Genomic DNA, 20,468 nt, shown 5'->3' on the forward strand with positions numbered 1-20,468 from the left:
ATGTGGCGGGGGAGGGGCGCCGTGCAGTGTGGTTAAACCTGATTTAAACTGTTCTCAAACCACATGACACTTCCAGAAGGAGGTGGGGAGATGGATGATTGCTGACTTGGCATTTTACCCAGAGCCAGGACTGGAGGGAGGGAACCAGGAGCCGAGTATCCCCAGGGAGAACAAGCCTCACAGAACTAGCAGTTGTCTCTAGCAGCCTTCAGGGTAAACTTCTAAGAGACCTGCACACGACCTCGAAACCACTCACAAATGCTTGAATGGCACTTAGGTTTATACTCTCTTGAATGCACACATTGGGGACTTCTTTTCTTTCCTGACTTCTCAGCAACTCAATAAAATATGGAGGAACAAGATCACCCTTGTTTTAGAGCTGAGAACACAGGTTCAAGAAGGTCACCTATTTGTCCAAAATCCCAAAGCTAGCAAGCAGTGGCATTGGCAGTTTCCTGTGCCGTGCTGGTCCAGTTCTCTCTTCCCCGGAAGTGGAGACCCAGCAGCAAGACGTGGCTCAGGCCTGGGGAGGGTGAGCTGGGATCCAGAGGAAGAGAGTGAGTTTCATGGAGAAGGGATTTACTGGAAGCACTTGCAGTAACAACAGGCAAAAGCTGGCAATTAAAAAAAAAAAAAAAAAAAAAAAAAAGCTGCCATTCCAAAAATATAAAACACAGACGTGAGAGTTTTAAAAGCCTAATAGTCAAGGAAGGTCTTAGCACTGAGGCTCTGAGTGGGCACTCGCTGGAAAGGGAAGCTTGAGAGGTAACGATGCCCCAGGTACCAATTCCAAGATGACAAAAAGGGTTCCTGTGTTCTCGCTCCCTGAAGAAAGCAGATGGACACGGGAACACGGACTCTACTTTTTTTTTTTTTTTTTTGAGACAGAGTCTCGCTTTGTCAACCAGGTTGGGGTGCAATGGCGCCATGTTGGCTTACTGCAGCCTCCTCCTCCCAGGTCCAAGCAATTCTCCTGCCTCAGCCTCCCAAGTAGCTAGGATTATAGGTGCACACCACCAGGCTAGAATAATTTTTGCATTTTTGGTAGAGATGGGGTTTCACCATGTTGGCCAGGCTGGTCTCGAACTCCTGGCTTCAAGTGATCAGCCCACCTCAGCCTCCCAAAGTGCTGGGATTACAGGTGTGAGCCACTGTGCCTGGTCATTTTTTTTTTTTTTTTTTCTATTTAGAAAGTTAAAGTAGAAACACATTTGGAACTCAAAAGTCATCTGAATGGATCATCACAGTTCCTGACAATGCCAAACAAAGGAGAATCACTCCTGAGGGTGAAATGGTTAAAGGAGAGAACTGGTTTGGAACTCAAATGTCACCTCGATGAATGATCACATTCTCTGACAATGCCAAACCGACAGGCAGGGGAGCCTGGCAGGAGGATGAGAGCTACCTGGTGACTCACCTGGCTGGAATCAACATGTCATAAAAAGGCAACCGCTCTCTCCTTGTGGTGGGTAATCGAGGCACCCATATTTAGAGGCTTGCCGGTCAAAATGAACCAACTCCAGCGTTCCATGGTTGGAGCTCAACACCAAGTCAGACGGCTGTGGCCCTGGAGCCCAAAGCCAGTGACCAGCCCCTGCCCATCGCCCATGTGACTAGGTGCCTGCCCCACTCACTCTCGGTACCGGTACCGGGTCTCATTCCTGCTCTGTTCCCCCAAGCCTGAATCTCAGCCCTGGGGCCCGGCCCCCAAGCCTCCCCCAGGTGGGGCCTGGCCAGCCTCTGGGAGCTAATCCCGCCCACAAGGGTGGGGCAGACCCAGCTGGGGAGGGACTCACCAGAATCCCTGGGAAAGGGCCCTGGAGCAGAAAAAGCCCAGCATCTTTAAACGTATCAGCCCTGCTGATATGCAACATGTGGGCCCAGCTCTTGACCATGCACCAAGCCAAATATTAAGAAGCCTAAGAGTCAGACCCTGCCCTTAATGAATTTGGGGCCTAAATGAGCTACCACCTGGTCCGCACAGCCAGCACTTGTGTTTAAAAGCACTTAATACGCTCCGAAGCTACATTTATGTACTTGTGTTGTATAATGAGATGAATGAATGAACATTTGCTTCTCTCAGGAAAATGAAAAAAACATTCAGCAATCTGACACTGAAGCCTGATTTTTAAAAAGGGGGTTTTTAGAATGGAGCCCATGAGTTAGATGAATATCCATGTGAAAATTTTCCGTTTTTGACATCAGTTAGATAAGTCAAAATAAAATATGTTATGAATCTAAAAAAAAAAAAATCCGCTGAGTGACTGGAGGTTGAAGGAGACACAAGTTTCACCCCAAAAACAGAAAGTCAGCCTTAGTGAAAAGAAGACAGGCACCATCGGGGAAGATTTAAATACACAGTGGAAAATAAACGGAGCGGAGGAGGGGCTCGCCCAGGGCTCAAACCACTAAGGAAGTGCCTTAAACGTATTTTTCTCTGGAGGAAGCCATTTAAGGAATCTTTATGCCCCAATAACTGTGGGCATGAGAATGAGTTTCGAGATGAAAGAGAGTTGGAGAAACAGGCTGAATAAGAGTTCACCCCCACCCCAGCTTAGGATGTTGGGGTGCCACTCTCTGATGCTTTTCCTGAAATGGATGGGGTGGCAGCATTAATCAGAAGGTGCTCACTAGTGAGGACGTTCTGAGCCCAAGTGACAAAATAAATGTGCATCAATCGCAGACAGCAGCTGGCCCACACTCTCCAAATTTTCAGAAAAGGAAGGGATAAAATCAGCACCGGGTGCTCGTGAGCTCTGCCTGCCCCAGGAACACAACCAAGGGGGTTGACACACATGGCCCCGCCACCTCAGGCCGGCAGGTAGACTGGACTTAGTTCAAGGCCAGCAGAAGAGGAGAATCTTTTGAAGAAAAGGCAGTAGGATGTTTCCAAGAAATAAAATCACATATAAGTGGCAAGAGAATAACAGGAACCCTTATATGTAATCCGTGGCCTTTCAAAAGTTGATATTCATTCAGGAATGTTCTAACAGCTATCACTTATCAAAGACTCAAGTGCCAGTCAACTTGCTGAGCATTTCGCTGACCGTGTCTCATTTAATCCCCCACAAATAACCTATGAGATTATAAATACCATCATCATTCCCATTTTACAGATGAGCAAACTGAGTCTCAGAGAAGTTTGAGTAAATTTTCCCAAGGCCACGAAGCTAGAAAATGACAGAAGTCAGAATGTGAGCCCAAATGTGTCTGATTCCAAAAGCTATGTTTGTTTTGAGACAGGGTCTCCCTCTGTCGCCCAGGCTTGAGTGCAGTGGCACAATTACAGCTCACTGCAGCCTTGACCTCCCAGGTTCAAGCGATCCTGCCACCTCAGCCTCCCAAATAGCTGTGACTAGAGGTGCATGTCACCACACCTGGCTCATTTTTGTATTTTTTGTAGAGATGGGATTTCACCATGTTGCCAAGGCTTTTCTCAAATTCCTCGGCTCAATTGATCCTCCTGCGTCAGCCTTCTAAAGTGCTGGGATTACAGGTGTGAGCCACCAGACCCAGACAAGCTATGTTCTTTCTACTATGTTGTACAGCCAGGAAAAGTATGCATCAAGTGACAGATTAAACTAGATGACCTTGTAGGCTTCCTTGTTTTTAAAAACTTGAGTCACCAAGAGGTTAACGTGGTGTTAGTGGTTGTGGCATGGAACGGGAGATGTGCATTATGACAGCAAAGTATCAAGCATGGGATCACCAGGATCAGGGCTACAATTCTTCTTATTTCACCTTTTACAAATATCCCAAAGAGAATGCACAGTGAAACATTCAGGGCTGCCTTAAGCTCAGACTTCCAGCTGGGCGCAGTGGCTCACGCCTGTAATCCCAGCACTTTGAGAGGCCAAGGCAGAGGATGGCTTGAGCTCAGGCGTTCAAGACCAGCCTGGCCAACATGGCAAAACCTCATCTCTACTAAAAATACAAAAATTAGCCAGGTATGGTGGTGGGCACCTGTAATCCCAGCTACTGGGGAGGCTGAGGCATGAGAATCGCTTGAACCTGGGAGGTTGCAGTGAGTCAAAATCGTGCCACTGCACTCTAGCCTGGATGACAGAGTGAGACCCTATCTCGAAAAAAAAAAGAAAAAAAAGGCTCAAACTTCCCCATTGTGACCTTGGCCAAACAAACTCACCTCTCTGACCCTCAGTTTCCTCACGTGCAAAATGAGAAAAAGTACAGATCATATCCTAGAGGATAATTTGGACCTTTAATGAGGGAATGCATTTTTTTCCAGAAGTGCCTTGATTTTTTTAAGAGTCGCCAAGCTCCTCTTTCCTAGAGATTCTGATTCCCCAGGTCTGAGAGAGGAAACAGTAAGAAAATGCATGTTGGATACTAAGCACTGTGCCTAGCAAAAGTGCACAATAAATGCTGACCTGAAAAAAAAGTAGACACCAAACCCCGGGCAGTGAAGAGCCAAATCTATAGGAAAATTATAGGGAAGAGTTTATGCAAATGTGGGGGGAATACAGTAAATTTTAACATCAACAAGGGCAGTGTAAGAGATGTAAGAAAAAAATCAAAACCATGCAAGAGCTCTATGGAAACAGTCACACCCGGTAAAGAGAACTGATGTCACTGTGGAACGCACTATCACCTACAGCGGCCATGAAGGCCAAAAAGGAAAAAGACATTTTGTCCAGTGCCACTGCAAAAGCACTAAAACAAAAAGAAGCACACTGCCCACCCCCATCCTATAAAACCAACCGCATTGGGAACACTGGTTATTGCCCATCAAGAAAGATGAGACCAGGTATGGAGGCTCACACCTGTAACCCCAGCACTTTGGGAGGCTGAGGCAGAGGATGGCTTGAGCTCAGGAGTTCAAGACTAGCCTGGGCAACACAGGCAGACCCCATCTCTACAAAAAATACAAACATTAGCCAGGCGTGGTAGCATGTGCCTGTAGTTCCAGTTACTCAGGAGGCTAAGGTGGGAGGATCACTTGAGACTGGGAGGTAGAGGCTGCAGTGAGTTGTGATCGCGCCATGCATTCCAGCCTGGACAATAGAGTAAGACCCTGTCTTACTCGGGGTGGGAGGCGGGAAAAAAAAGATGACTGATAAGGCCAGAGGACCGCTAACCTAAATGTGCTGTGTGACAGGGAGGGCAAGCTAAGAAGGCAGTGCTCTTCAGGACAAAGGATCAAGGACAGGAGGGCCCCAAGAGTAGGAGAGAGGAGTAGAATGCCAATTTGGTCACCAAATACTGAAATGACAGAAAAGGGAGGCCCCGCTAACATCAGCTGGAAACCAGAGAGGGAATGCTAGAATACCCCAATGAAGGCAAATAAAGTGCATACTGTGTTTGGACAGTGAATGAATGCACGAGTGGGGTTGCCCTAGGGTCCAACTAGCACTGCTTCATAACAGACTGCATGGAGATCTGAGGTTGAATGCATGTAAAACCGTGAAGGCTGCAAAGGGGCCTCTGCCTCTCCTCACCCAAGTGGCAGGGACACCGGCCCACAACTGGCCACAAAGCTGTCTTCAGGAGGGCCACAGCCACTCCCTCCCTTGCCACACTGGCTCCTAAATGCATGGGTTTGATCTGATAGGATTAACTCTCGTGTTTTCCACGAGTTCTGTAGAGAGCTAGAAATGAAGGCCAGAAATGTAAATAACAGAGGCACATGCCATTCTTCTGTAATTAACATAAACTGCTAATAACGGCCACGTGGCAGCATTCTAGATGCCTTTAAAGAACATGCTTCCAAATGCCTCACACTTTGCTTGAGTGTTTAGGCCACACTGGATTACAAAGGCAGCCTGGAGAAGAACCGCAGGTGCGGTGAAGGTCTCCAGGCCAAATGAACTGAGTTTAGAATTTCCCATCCAGAGTCCACAATGGGCTGCCTGTTCAGCCTGTGATTCTTTTCCACACAACCACTATCAACATACGGGTCAAAGTCCTCAGGGGTTGGGGGGCGGGGACCAGGCAGAATTAACTAGGAGGCCCAGAAGAGCCTTTCCCAACACCAACCCTTCCCACAGACCAGCAACAGTATGTGCGACCTGTGAGGCCAGTGAGCACTCACCTAACACACTCTAAATTCTGCCCCCTCGTCTTCGAATAACTGCTTAATGCCTGAGCACAGGGCAGGCATTCCCCAGTCTACAGTAACTCTAAGCGAGGAACCGACCCCACGATGCATCTTTGTTAGAATGTACAATTCAAGAACCCTATGGCCCAGCAGTTCCACTTTCTCGGTACCTACCCTACAGAAAACTCACAGGTGCTATAGAGGTCTGTGCAGCAGTGTTTTTTGGTAACAGCGTTTTTAACAGTAAAGGATCTGGAAATGACTGAAGTGCCCATGAATTAGGGAAAGGTGAAGTAATTGTGTAGCCTTCTAATTGTAAGGGAGACCGGGCAGGAGTTAAACAAAATCAAGACCTTTGTGTAGCGGCCGAGAACTATCGCCAACCACCCTGTTGAGGGAGGGAGAGGCAATTCGGTAAAGAGACCTTATGTAATCCGCAGCCAATGCACTTAACTTTCTGTAAGTCCTAGAGGTATAGATGTACGTGAGGCATCTGAAGAACAGCAAGTCCATGAAAGTGCTCGACCTCTGGGGAAGGGACTGGGATTAGAAACAGTCATCAAGAAAGACTTTGTGCTTGCTCGAGAAGTTTTGCATTCTTCCCCTACGGAGAATGTGTTCATGTACTAACTTGCGCAACGAAAATTTCATTTAAATTTTTTTTTAAAAAAAGAAAAGAAACAGGCCCTGTTCAATGCATTTCAATAATATGTTAGGGGGCAATTTCACCCTGAATCTGGCCCACGCTTCCCAGGGGCTGTGAGCTCGGCAGTGCACATCTGCGTTTCCAGTCAGCAGTGGGCTTTGCAGCACAGATCCTGTTTCAATATTATAAGCCCAACTCTGCAACTCTGTGGATTGTTAAATTTATATGCTAGTTCAAGGAAAAGGCAGGGAAAAAAGAGAAAGTATGTCAATGGGACTTCTGGTCATTAAAAGGGATGTCCTAGGAGTAATTCCAGTTCTTCTAACCCAGCACTGCAGCACTCCAACACAACACACACGTTTCCTAATAAGCCAGCCCTTGCCCAATCACACTTCCTCCACACCAGGCCTAGCTGCCTGTGGTTTTGACTCTTTCAGCTGGGAATCAGGATTCCTAACATAAATCCAAATCCCCTGAGCTAATGAGAAAAAAGAATCTGAACATCCCATTGCACAAAGTCTAATAAAACATTATTATTCACTCACTGGGGACTCCTAACTATATAGGATACTGCTTTTTAAACACAGACACGCACCCCCTCCCCCTCCTCAAAGCACCACCTATACAGTAATTAGAAACACAAAATTGGCTGTGCACAGGTAGCTCATGCCTGTAATCCCAGCACTTTGGGAGCCCAAGGTAGGAGAATCACTTAAGGCCAGGAGTTCGAGACCAGACTGAGCAACATAGTGAGACTCTGTCTCTACAAAAAATTTAAAAATTAGCCGGGTGTGGTGGTGCCTACCTGTGGTCCCAGCTGCTTGGGAGGCTGAGGTGGGAGAATGGCTTGAGCCTGGGGAGGTCAAGGCTGCAGTGAGCCGTGATTGTGCCACTGCACTCCAGCCTAGGAAACAGAGCAAGACTGTCTTAAAAAAAGAGAGACAGAGAGAGAGAGACAAATTATAATATTTAGAACCTACCGAGCAAAACTAACTTATGGCAATAGAAATCAGATTTGTGGTACTTCTGGTTGGGGGTGGGGCTTATCTGGAAATGGTCATGAGGAACTCATCTGGGGTGATGGAAATGTTCTGTCTCCGTATGTATGTGTCGAAACTGATTAAACAGCACACTTAAGATCTGTGCTGTATGTAAATTACACCTCAATTAAAAAAATAACTCCTCACACACAGTTTCTCTCCGGCTGCAGCAGAACTCTGAGCTGTCCTATCAGACGTCGGAAATCTCTGTTGTGCTATGCAAGGAGCATGAGTACCATGGCGACAGTCACCATAAAAATAGATAACAAGATTAAAATGGACGCAGGACACATGAATTTAAGAACAGCACACCAAGAGCAATTCATTTTCAGCAGAAGAAAAATAGAGGAGAGGGAGTCTGCAATTCCTCCGGCACTCTGACAAGCAGCCACTGACTGAATGTGGTTGTTTTTACTAAGAGAGTTGTATATATGGCTTCCTGATACTCAAAGGACAAAAAAGCTGACAACTGGGTTTTTTTGTTTTGTTTTTCGTTTTCCTTTTCTTTTTGTTGCCCAGGCTGGAGTGAAGTAGCACCAGCACAGCTCACTGTAGCCTTAACCTCCCCAGGTTCAGGTGATCCTCCTCCCTCAGCCTCCCAAGTAGCTACAACTGCAGGTGCACGCCACCACGCCCAGCTCATTTTTGCATTTTTTATAGAGATGGGGTTTCACCATGTTGCCCAGGCTGGTCTCAAACTGCTGGGCTCAATTAATCCTCCTACCTCAGCCTCTCAAAGCAGCTGGGACCACAGGTAGTCTCAAAGTGCTTGGATTACAAGAGTGCACCACCATGCCCAGCTGAGAACTATTATTTCTTATCATATTTTGCTTTGTCTAAAAAAAAAAAGGCCGGGCTCACACATGTAATCCCAGCACTTTGGGAGGCTGAGGTGGGAGGATCACCTGAGGTCAGGAGTTCAAGACCAGCCTGGCCATCATGGTGAAACCCTGTCTCTACTAAAAAATACAAAAATTAGCTGGGCATGGTGGCGGGAGCCTATAATCCCAGCTACTCGGGAGGCTGAGGCAGGGAGAATTGCTTGAACCCAGGAGGCAAAGGTTGCAGTGAGCTGAGATCACACCACTGCACTCCAGCCTGGGCAACAGAGCAAGACTCTGTCTCAAAAAAAAAAAAAGGACTTCTTAGCCTAACTTTCCCCCAAACCCATTATGTAGCCCAGGGAACCAAATCACAACAATTCAACAAGCACAGTTGATGTGACAGACACCATGTGAGGCACAAATGATACAGAGACAAAGGAGACTCAGGCCTGTCATTAAGTGTACAAAAATTTTCAACTCTAGTTCTAAATAATTAGGTCCTGCCTATGCTTTTCACATACATCTAAAACTGCCATTTGTTAAGTCAGGGCACCCCAAAATTGGTTCATCCCATATAAAGAGAGCACTTTCTTGCCAAATACTGATTTCTCAAATCCCAAAATGCAAGCATAAATCACGTGGAGACAAAAATCATCTTACGATATTCTCCAAAGATGAGATAAACCTCTATTCTCTTTGCAGAGCTAAGAAACTTTTGCTAAGTGATTTAGCCCTAGCAGTAACCTGCACAACAACAAAAATAATCCAAAAATATCAGGAAGAGGAATCTAAAAGTTTTAAATAATCAGGGCAGATTCTAAATAAAGCATATATTTCAGTGAAAGTTAAGCAGAATTAAACTAAAAAAAAAAAATTCATACGTAAGCTATAAGTAATACATACGCAAAATTTTTTTTTAAATTTAAGCCAGGAGCAGTGGCTCATGCCTGTAATCCCAACACTTTAGGAGGCTAAGGTGGGAGGATCCCTTGAGCCCGGTGGGTCGAGGCTGCAATGAACCATGATTGTGCCACTGCATTCCAGCCTGGCAACAGAGTAAGATCCTGTCTCATAAAAAAATGTTTTTAATTCAAATTACAAATGTATTGTCTGATATAAACTAAACATATGCTTTCCTGGAAAATCCCACTTTAAAACATCTTTAACTTGATCTGCCCTGTATTCTCTTTATCACTAAACTGCAGAGCAATCAGAGGGCTCCGTCTCATCACTGGTGTCAGGATGGTGTTGAGCAAGGTGCTCCTGGGGATACAAATCCACAGTGCGGGACATGAAGTGGGAAGAGACATTCAAGGTCACTCCATGTCCTCCACGGCCAAGCAGAGGACCCAGCACCCACTAACAGCCCCCTCTTGATTTAGTCATCATCCCAAATAGAAGTGGCGTGATGATGATCCCACTATTCTTTTTTTTTTTTTTTTTTTTTTTTGAGAGCTGGAGTCTCATTCTGTTGCCCAGGCTGGGGTGCAGTGGCGTGATCTCGGCTCACTGTAACCTTTGCCTCCTGGGTTCAAGCCATTCTCCTGCCTCAGCCTCCTGAGTAGCTGGGATTACAGGCAAGCAACACTACGCCCAGCTACTTTTTGTATTTTTAGTAGAGATGGGGTTTCACCATGTTGGCCAGGCTGGTCTTGAACTCCTGGCCTCCAGTGATCCACCCGCCTCTGCCTCCCAAAGTGCTAGGATTACAGGCGTGTGCCACCATGCCCAGCATGATCTCACTAACCTTCTACATGTCAATCTGTGTTGTTCATTATTATTGGCCATTTCCCCTCCTCCACCTTCTCATTTTTCCTAAGGACAAAATTTAATTTGCAGCAGCCCTAGGGTCACAAACTGAGTTCTGACCTGACTTAAAATAGTTCTCATCCTTTCTTTGTTTCCTTTTTTTGAGTCAAGGTCTTGCTCTGTCACCCAGGCTGGAGTGCAGTGGTGCCACGATCATGGCTCACTGCTCCTGGCTCACTGCAGCCTCAAACTCCTAGGCCCAAGTGAGCCTCCGACCTCAGCCTCCTAAGTAGCTGGGATCACGGGCAGGTGTGCCATTATGCTTGACTAGTTTTTCTATTTTTTCACAGACAAGTTCTCTCTCTGTTGCCCAAGCCAGTCTTGAATTCCTGGGCTCAAGCAATCCACCCACCTCAGTCTCTCAAAGTGCTGAGGTTACAGGCGTGAGTCAATGCACTTCGCCTGTTTTTTGTTTTGTTTTTTCCATCCTTTCTAAAATGATACCAGAAGGGTCTCTCAAAAATGCTGGGACCTATTTATAAACATTTTTTAAAGAACACACTTGATGATATTGACTCAAATAGTTGCCACTGGAGGGTAAAGCCCCTATTCTATCTGTCTTTCAGCTTTGACAAGTCACATACTAAATAACTGACCCTAGAAATTGGAAGAGACTTTGGAGGTCAGCCTAATTCCTGTCCTCCTCTTCTACCGCATTCCTAATCAACAGCATTCGGCCCCACTTGAATACCGCCAACAGCGGCAAGCTCACTACTTCCTGGGCAGACATTTCCTCTGTTGGACAGATCTGCCAGTTAGAAAATCTTTTTTCATATTGAACTGAAATCTGCTGTCCTGGTCTTTCGGATTAAAGGAGACCTCAAAGTCTATGAACTTCAGCATGATCGCTGATCATTCTACAGACAAGGAATCACGTAATCATGCCATAAATGAGAAATCTGCAGCTACAGAGAATAAAGTGACTGTTCCATCTACTGGTTGTATTCCAACACCAGGAGCAAAAATGAACGTCTCCTCCTTCCTATGTCTGATAACCAGGAAAATATGTGAAGGTGCTACTGTGTACCCAAAGCATAAATGTAGTTCAGTTATTCCCTATCCTACAGCATCCCAGACTCCTTTCCAGGATCAAGTCTTGCTTGCTCATGTCCCTATTAACTCTTGGCTCTCCGGTGTCCAAATGTCACCTGACCAGCCAACGTCATTAAGACTAGATCTTATGATTAGATCGCTGAATTTCTGATCCCATTATAAACTGCATTCAATTTTTTTAAAGCTGTATCTTAGAGCTAAGCTCAGTGGCCCATGTTGGTAGACCCAGCCACTTGGGAGGCTAAGGCAGGAAGATCGCTTCAGCCTAGGAGTTCGAATCCAGCCAGGACAACATGGCAAGACTCATGACTCTCTGAAAAAAATAAAAATAAAAACAAATAAAAATATAAACCAATAAAAATAAAAGCCTCACCCACTCAAGGCTCACAGTGAACTGACGAACAACAGAAAAATCCCGATGCTTTTTCTTCTCCATGCCCTGCCCCTCCTCAGTGGACCTGCGCCAACCAGCGGTCAAGGACTCTGTCTTCAACTGTGACTCCAGTTCCTAACCTTGAGCTTGACACACAGCGAGCAGGCACTCGAGATTAATCACTGAATGAATCATCTTCTTTACCCTATCTTGTCCTTGAATCATAAAAAGTTTTAAAAATTGCAGATGTCCCCACTGTGGAATATATACACAACTACAGAAAAGACAAATAATACAAACATTTAAAAAAAAAAAGAAAAAGAGTTGCATGCCTCAATCCATCCAGAAGCAACCGGTATTTGTATTTTGATATTACTATTATTGATGTATTTCCTTCCAATTATTTTCTAAACACATTGCTTTCTTAACATTTGAAAATGTAGATGTAGATGTCCCTTAACTTCTGGCGAAAACACTTTTCCCTGTTATTTGAAAGCTATTCCTAAACATTATTTTTCATAACTTCATAACATTCTATTTTAAAGACATCAGAATTCACTTATGTATTACCTCTAGCCCACATCATTGGATATTTAGGTTATTCCCAAGTTTTTACTATAGTTTTTTTAAAAATCTCTGAATAATCTCTGTGCATAATTCATCATCAACATTGTGGATATGGTCTCAGGTACATCCCCAGAAGTGGTATTATCTTATCAGGATATACGAACATCTCAGAACGCCACAATTCAAATTTGTAAACCTAAATAAGACTTTAAATTCATCCCTCACTGAGTTTTTTCCTGTTTTCTTTTTAATGCGTACCCCTAATTCTAGACGACTCTGAATCTTGATTTGTCTGCAAAACCAGCAATCCCTCCCACTTCTGCGCCACTAACAAATCTGATGAACGTGCCTTCTGTGTCTTCACTGCCAACACTGGGAAAATGTTGAACAGATCAAGGCCAAGAATAGAACCCTACTGTACTCATTTTCAGATCTCCTTCCAGGCTGCCTCAGTGCCAATAATTAACAGTTTCACATAGGATTGTTAAATTAAATTAATAACACCATCCAGCCCACACCGTACCACTTATGATTTAATATGGACCATCATACCTCAAGAAACTGTTAAATACTTTACTGAAGCCAAAATGTACCATAGTCGCTGCACTATTCTCTGGCCTAGTAAGCAAACCACCATATAAGACAGGAAATAGATTTAATTCTATATGATTCAGCTGGCTTCTGGTTATCCTTGCATCCTATAGCCACACATTGTTAAACAAAATGCACTTCAGTTTCATTTTGTTAATGTTTCAAAAGCAGTATACTTTTTCTTTGAGACAGGGTCTCACTCTGTTGCCCAGGCTGGAGTGCAATGACATGATCTCAGCTCAATGCAGCCTCCAGTTTCTGCAGGGCTCAAGCAAGCCTCCTGCCCCAGCCTCCTGAGCAGCTGGGAGTACAGGCATGCACCACCACACTCTGCTAGTTTGTTTTTTTGTTTTTGATTGAGTCTCGCTCTGTCGCCCAGAGTGGAGTGCAGTGGTGCGATCTTGGCTCACTGCAACCTCAGCCTTCTGGGTTCACGCAATTCTCCTGCCTCAGCCTCCCGAGTAGCTTGGACTACAGGCGCCCACCACCATGCCTGGCTAATTTTTTGTATTTTTAGTAGAGACGGGGTTTCAATCTGTTAGCCAGGATGGTCTCGATCTCCTGACCTCGTGATCTGCCCGCCTCAGCCTCCCAAAGTGCTGGGATAACAGGCGTGAGCCACTGCGCCCGGCCCCAGCTAGATTTTTTTCTTTTGTAGAGACAGGATCTCAACTATGTTGCCCGGGCTGGCCTCAAACTCCAGGGCCCAAGCAATCCTCCTGCCTCAGCCTCCCAAACTGCTGGGATTACAGGCATGAGAGGCATGAGCCACTACAGCTGGATCAGTATTTTTAAATAATTGAATTTAGTCCCACCTGTAAACAGCAGGGTGACTATTGGTCAGTCTCTCTCACCAGTGGCTCATCTGGGGCAAGCGCTCAGTCTTGGGTGGTAAATCAGACTATTCTAGGTCACAGAGTCCTGAACTTACTCACTTCAGCTGGACCCCAAATCAGCCTCGTTTGCTGGGAGCCATTTGGATCGATACCAGGCTCCTGAGAATTGTACATCATATGGCACTTGATGGCTGTGACTCACAAGTCACCGAGGTAGGACCTCAACATCACTCTCAGAGATCCCTGCCAGTCAGAAGTGGAAAATGGGAAGGCTGCAGAAATCTTGGGGTCACTTGAAACTTGCCTTCCTATGAAGAACACAGGTCAAAGCCCTTTATAATTCCATTCCCATCATCATAAAAATATTTCAAAGTCCCAGCCAGCAGCTCCTCAAAAAGTGCTGTTGACTTGCCTAAAACAAATCTGGTGCACAGAAGTATCTCGGATTCCATAATGCCACACTCCTACCCAGAATCCTCAATGGCCACCCAGAGCCCATGACAGCAATCCTGAATTTCCTGGCCCGGCATTCGAGTCTCTTGAAAACTGAGGTCGCAGAGCAAAACGCCTACAGGACTAAGTGGAGAATGGAAAGTGACTGGACTGTGGCAAAAAAGAAGCCCGGGGAACATGAGCCTGTCTCCTGTCCATAGGGGACAGCCTTCTCAGCTTGAGATGAACACCAGATCTGACTCTTTAAAAGAGCTGCAAATCCAGAGATTTTTCTGGATTTTTTCCCAATTTTTAAACAACTTTATGTAGTCCAAACTAGAACACATCCGTATGCTTAAAACACTCCCTGGCCACCGGTTTACAACCTTTGCCCTATATATGACCCCAGCCCACTTTAACAACTTGATTTCTCCCTCATCTCTAACAAGAACCCTCTGTTCTTCTCTCTTACACAATCTTAGACTTTACACATTCCTAACTCCAAGGCTTTGCCCACTCTATACCTCCCCACATCTGTAGCACCCTGAGACACCAAAAACAGTTCAGCCTAGACTTCCTTCCTTGTCCCCAGGCGTTTTTCCAAGCCACACCAGCACAGAACACGCCCCCCTCCTCTGAACCCCACAGGTAGTTATTCTTCACGTTGGCATTTAATCATCTTGGCTTGCTCCTTAATCAAGGTGTCTCTCATCTTTCCAAAGAGACTGTAAATCTTCCACCCTTCCTCATGCTTTCTTCCACCTTCAGTACTACAGTAGCTCTTCAAAAGGCTTAATAAATACTCACTGAATGCGAAAACTCTCTGTATTTTTCAAACTGTGGGTTATCATCCATTAGAGAACAATTAGATCAACTTACTGGGAGACAATAGGTTTTTAAATGAAAAATAATAGACTAGAAAATAGAAACGTCAGAGGAGATGACACCAAGCAAAGGGAGGTAGGTATTTTAGGAACCTACATCAGATTTTTATATACATGATTGTATGTACCAAGTCACATGTAAATTTCATTTCTTAATGTAAGTCACAGTCAAAACAGTAGACACTGCTTTACAATGAGTAAATTAGCTTGACCACTGCTTCATGCAATTACTCTTTGGACAGTCAGATACACTCTATAAAGAAAAATATCTGATTCCCAAGTCCTCTTCTACTAGTTCACTGATCCTGCATCTCAGAGAAACAAGGAGGCTAAGTAACAGTAATTACATTCTCAGCTCATTCCACAACTTTCTGCAATCATCATTCAAATTCAGATGTTGCAAGTCGAGGCTTGGGGAATTTGTTCAGCAAATCACCCTGTGTCACCCTTGCAACATGAACAGAGCTCAAGAAAAAAGGCACCAGCTCCCCTCTACCTGCAAGGTGCCAGGCTCTGGTTGGAACAGCCCTGGGAATCACAATATCCTTGGGGCTAATGTCCTCCTCCCCCACTCTCTCACTCCTACCCCCCACCCTCCACCCTCCACCCCAGAGAAGTTCAAAATGTTTCAAAGCCCAGCAATTTACTGTCTTTAGCAAATCCCATTCTACTCCCTTCTAACCTCCAATCCACACTCACCATTAGAAAAATCAACAGCCCCATCCTGCTCAGGGCCCAAGTGCCCACAGTTGCTTTTCCAACTTCAGGTTCAGAATCGAGCAATGTCATGGGAATGGCAGTGCAGCAGAGGGAAACAGAAGCCCCTGGGTTCAGGCCTTGAGTACCACTCAGGGGCATCCTCCGCTGCCCCCGTATTACCAGCAGCCTCCCAACTTCTCCTCTGAGCCCCTTCCCTCTACCGGCTTCTGCAGCCTCTGCAACACCGTCCCCCTTGGGCTCCTCCCATCTCAGAGCCATAGCTGCTTGCAGGACACTAACATCTGGATATCTTAGCAGCCACAAGAAACTTCTCCATAGCCTGAGTAGTCAATTCCTTCTCTCCAAAATACACATTTCCGATTTCTCAAGTTACCAACTATAGCAGCTCCAAGGCCCTACGCATCAGTTTCCACCAAGAATTAATTTCCATTCCTCTCATCCCTTCACCCTGCCCTGTAAACAGATTATTTCAACAGTAATGTTTCTCAAACCCACCTTTTTTACTTCCAATGATCCAGTGCAAACTCTGGCCACCCTACAACTGCAACAGCCTGCTCACTGATGTGTTCCCCTAACATGACTTTCCAAAACCCTTCCATTACAGTTGTTCATTACACCATTCCCTCACTCGAAAACCTCGAATGTCTCCTTAGGACACACACGGTGGCATGCAATCCCCAAAAGGGCTTTCTAAGTCTTTCACAATCTCAACCATTGTTCCTCTCCATCTCTATCTCCTACTGTTCGGGATACATTCCCTGGTCTGGCCAAGGACATCTCCTTGTCTCTCAGGAAAGCCATGTTCATTCCCACCTCACAGCCTATCTCAAGAGCATCAGCCTCCAGTCCTGGTGACTGATCCCTGCCCACAACTCCCTTCTCTGACTCCAACAGAACTATTTCTGCACCTCGCACTTTGACAGTCACCCTTCCCTCTCTGGGCGTCTGATTTCACATGCTCACATCCTTCTGTCCCCTCTATGAGGGTAGAAGCCCGGGAGGGAGGGAATCATCTCTTACACCTTCTGTCTCCTCCCTCCCGGAGACAGGTATGAGCCTCTGCTCCTCTGCCCCGCTTTGCAAATTATCCCACCTGTTACTTACTTCTCTTCTTGTCTTTGGGCCCTACGGGTGAGTTACTCTCCACAGGCATAATTTATTTCAAAACTTAGTACTCCAAGTCCCCTCCCCAATCTCCTCTTTCCTTTATCTGATATGCTCCCTCTCCAGCATCTCCACTAACTCAGGCAGCCACTGCACATTAACTTGAACGTAGACTCAGAAATCACTTCCACCTAGTCCTAGGCTTCCTGAAGCCTGGGGTCTCTTCGGTGCCTCCCCCACCTCCCAGACGGCCTGGCACCGTGCTGAGAGCACAGCAGCTCCCCAAAAGGACCTGTGGAGTTGAACTTAATGGCTATGTTCCCTTGTGTTTCGAGGTATTTGCGACCAGGCGCTTCTGTTTACACAACGCCTAAGGAGGGTATCAAGAAAGCCTTAGATACCTGTGGATCACTCACTTTGAAGCAAAACCCCCAGGTGTACCTTTCTAGAAAGGGGGTTCTAAGGAAAGCAGCGCCGGCCTGCAGGAATCCCCCGCGCCTGGCAGCCTGGCATCATGGGAACGCCTGCCCGGTGGAAGTCCTCCAAGGCCACCGGGAACTGGCCAGGGCTGCGCAAAACCGGGAGGCGGCGGCTACCCCTTCCCGCTGGCCAGGTGGGCTTCTTTAGGTCTCTGAGTCAGTTCCAAAGTGAAGGCGCTGAGCCCTGCACTCCCAGGCAGGGAAGAAAACGCTGCCTTGGAAATTGTTTGCACAAGACAAACTCCCTGTGCAGGCCCCCCCACCCCGGGCACCCGCGTGAGCCCATGGTGCCACCGCCGGGGAGGGCCAGGGGCGCGGGGGGAGGCGAGACCGGGCGAGAGCGCGCGGGCAGAGGGGGCGGTGGCCGCCAGGGCGGGAGGGGCGCGGGTCGCCCGCGGGCGGAGGGTGTGTCCCCCTGTCCCGCCCGTCCCGCAGCCTGGCCTCGCGCGCCGGCCGGAGTGGGCAGCAACCGGCAGGAACGCGCGGGGCGCGGGAGGGCCGGGCGGGCGGCCCCGCCGGAAAAGGCCGGGGAGGGGCAAGTGGGCCGGTCCGTGTCCCTCCGAGGGGCAAGTCCCGACCGCCCGAAGTCGGGAGGGGGCTCCGAGGGGGGGCGCCGGCGGCGGGCGAGGTAAACAAGGCGACGCGCGGGAGCGGCAGCCACCCCCACCCGCCACCCCGGCCCTGCTGCAGCGCCCCGCGCCCCGCCCGCCGCGGCCCCGGCCTCCCAGACCCCCCGAACCCCCCAGGCCGCTGGCCCGACAGCCGCGGGCGCGCGGGGCGTGGGAAGTTCGCGGCCGTCTCCGTCCCCGGCTGCCTCGCTGCTAGGTCCCCGCGTAGCTCACCTCAGCCCGCCACGAGCGGCAGCGCGCGCCCTGCTTCCCCGGCTCGGACGGCTCGGCTCGGACGGCTAGCTCAGCTCCGGGCTGCAGCGGCCGCGGCCCTGCCCGCCCTCCCGGCGCGGCCCGCGGCCCGGCTCCGCTCCGGCCGCCCGCCGAGGCTCGGTTGGCGCCCACCTGGCCGGCCTGCCCTCCTCCCCGGGACACTGCGCTCACGTACGCGGCCGCGGCCACAACCCGGCCCGGATTCCCGCCCGGGAAGGGAGCGGAGCAGCACGCCCGCCTGCCAGCCGGCGCCTAGCAGCTACACTTGGGACACACCCCCGCCCGCCCCCCGCGCCTCGGCGCCCCCGCGCCCCCGCACCCGCCCAGCACACCCCCCGCGCGCCTGGGCTACACACCCCCGGCCGCTCGTAGACAGTCGGCGCTCAATAAGTGCCCGAGCGACTCCTCCTGCACATGCGCACTTGAACCTGACCGAGTGGTGACCCCCCCCAACACACACACACCCCGCCCCGCCCCCCGATCGGAACCGGCAGCTGCAGCCCCGAGCCAAACTTGAGGCTTGGCTTTTCGCACCGAGCCAAAGTTTCTCTCGCTGTTGTTTTTCCAGGCCTGACTCTGGGACAGGCTTCTCCGAGAGGGGCCGGACTCGACCCAGGGCGGGAAGGGAGCCAGAGAGCTGGGGCGCCGCGGATAGGAGCTCAACTGGGGCCGGGGGGACCCAGGCGGCGCAGCCCCGGCCACCCCAAGCGCCCATGCCCGCGCCAGGGGGAGGAAGCTGGAAAGCGCCTTCCCATTTTCCTTTGGACTCAATGTTTTCTTCCCTATTTCATGACATCTCACTCCTCTGTGTAAAGTGAGGCGTTATTTACTGTTGCTGGAATTAAATGGGAGAAAGTTAACTATTAGCCTTCAAGCCTTACGTAAACAAGACCGGTTGCTTTTGGCACCGTTAGGCTCTGGCTTTTGGATAATTTGTAACAAGGAGAATTGAAGTTGTTTCATTGTGTTGTTCTGTGTTTTTCAGAGATAAGACCAGCGCCACAACGGTGGTGAGGGGGCCCCGTGTCTATATTATGTGTGGGCATGGATATTTATATTCAAGCAAATTTAATGAATCCAAAGGCATAATTTTTGAAATTGCAGTTCACCTTGGGTTTGAGGTGTCCTGTTTTTCTGGCAAAGAGGCAGTGGGAGTGTCCGGGAAAAGGGCTAAAGTCTTTGTAGTCAGACAAACCGGCTTGCAGTCCTGACTGAACTAAATTCGCTTTATGATCTCCAGCAGGTTCTTCCACTCTCTGTACCCCAGCTTCTTCATCTGCAAGATGGAATGACATAGATAAGAGTGTCTAGCTCATAGCAAATAAGTATGCTTTCCCTTCCTCCATCTCCCACCATTTGTGAAATAAGAAAATTATCTAACTAGAACCAAAATTCCTATAGGACACTGGTTCTCAGTTGGGGGTGATGAGACAGCAATGTCTGGAGACGTTTTTGATTGTCACAATTAGGAGAGGGGTGCTACTGGCATCTAGGCCAAGGAGGCTGCTAAACATCCTACTGTGCACAAGACAGCAAGACAGCCCCCACAACAAAGAATTGTATAGTTCCAAAAAAATGCTGGTATTGTCATTAAGTCCCGCTATAGAATAATCCTGCTACCCTGTAATTCAGCAAAGACTGGTTCTACCCTTTAACTCTCACCCTCAAGGAAACATTTCTGGTTTGCACTAAGAAGAAGAATAAAACATTGAGGGGATCACCGCAATTACATTAATATGAAAATGCAGATTGAAATTTTGTATTTAATTATTCAAGGAATATTTAGGCCATGCAAGGTGGCTCATGCCTGTAATCCTATCACTTTGGGAGGCCGATGTGGGAGGTTCACTGGAGGCCAGGAGTTCGAGACCAGCCTGGGCAACAGCAAGACCTCTTTTCTCCAAAAAAAAAAAAAAAAAAGGAATAGTTTCGTTAGTTAACAATGTATCCTCTCTCATTTTTAAGGTATTTTTGTATGTCACATGTTACTACAGTTCATGAATAGTTTTATATTGTTTCCATTTTTCTTCAAACAGTGGGTGTTTACTTACTTCTATATATTTACCTCTCTGCTAAATTCCTCACCTATCCTGAGGTTTATAATATAGTCCCTGCCCCCAAGGACTATACAGCCTCCGAGGAAGTGGATTAACGCACATACAACAATTAGGGAA

At 47.8% G+C, this 20,468-nt stretch overlaps 1 protein-coding gene across 8 annotated transcripts in view; it reads right to left on the reverse strand.

The window, feature by feature from the left end:
• ZNF395 (zinc finger protein 395) overlaps positions 1-18,988 on the reverse strand; it is a 41,576-nt gene extending 22,588 nt beyond the window's left edge. For 2 of the 8 annotated variants that reach the window (XM_009212762.4, XM_009212759.4), the window contains exon 1: positions 7,507-8,285. The gene's annotated coding sequence lies outside the window, so the exon portion shown is untranslated. Of the gene's footprint in view, positions 1-7,506; positions 8,286-18,255; positions 18,438-18,650; positions 18,725-18,828 lie in introns of those variants that run through there. The other 6 variants (XR_002523742.2, XM_017961889.3, XM_009212760.4 and 3 more) reach the window with 6 other exon arrangements.
• Positions 18,989-20,468: the final 1,480 nt, after the last annotated feature.

Source organism: Papio anubis, chromosome 8 (assembly GCF_008728515.1).
Source record: "Papio anubis isolate 15944 chromosome 8, Panubis1.0, whole genome shotgun sequence".
Lineage (NCBI taxonomy): Eukaryota > Metazoa > Chordata > Mammalia > Primates > Cercopithecidae > Papio > Papio anubis.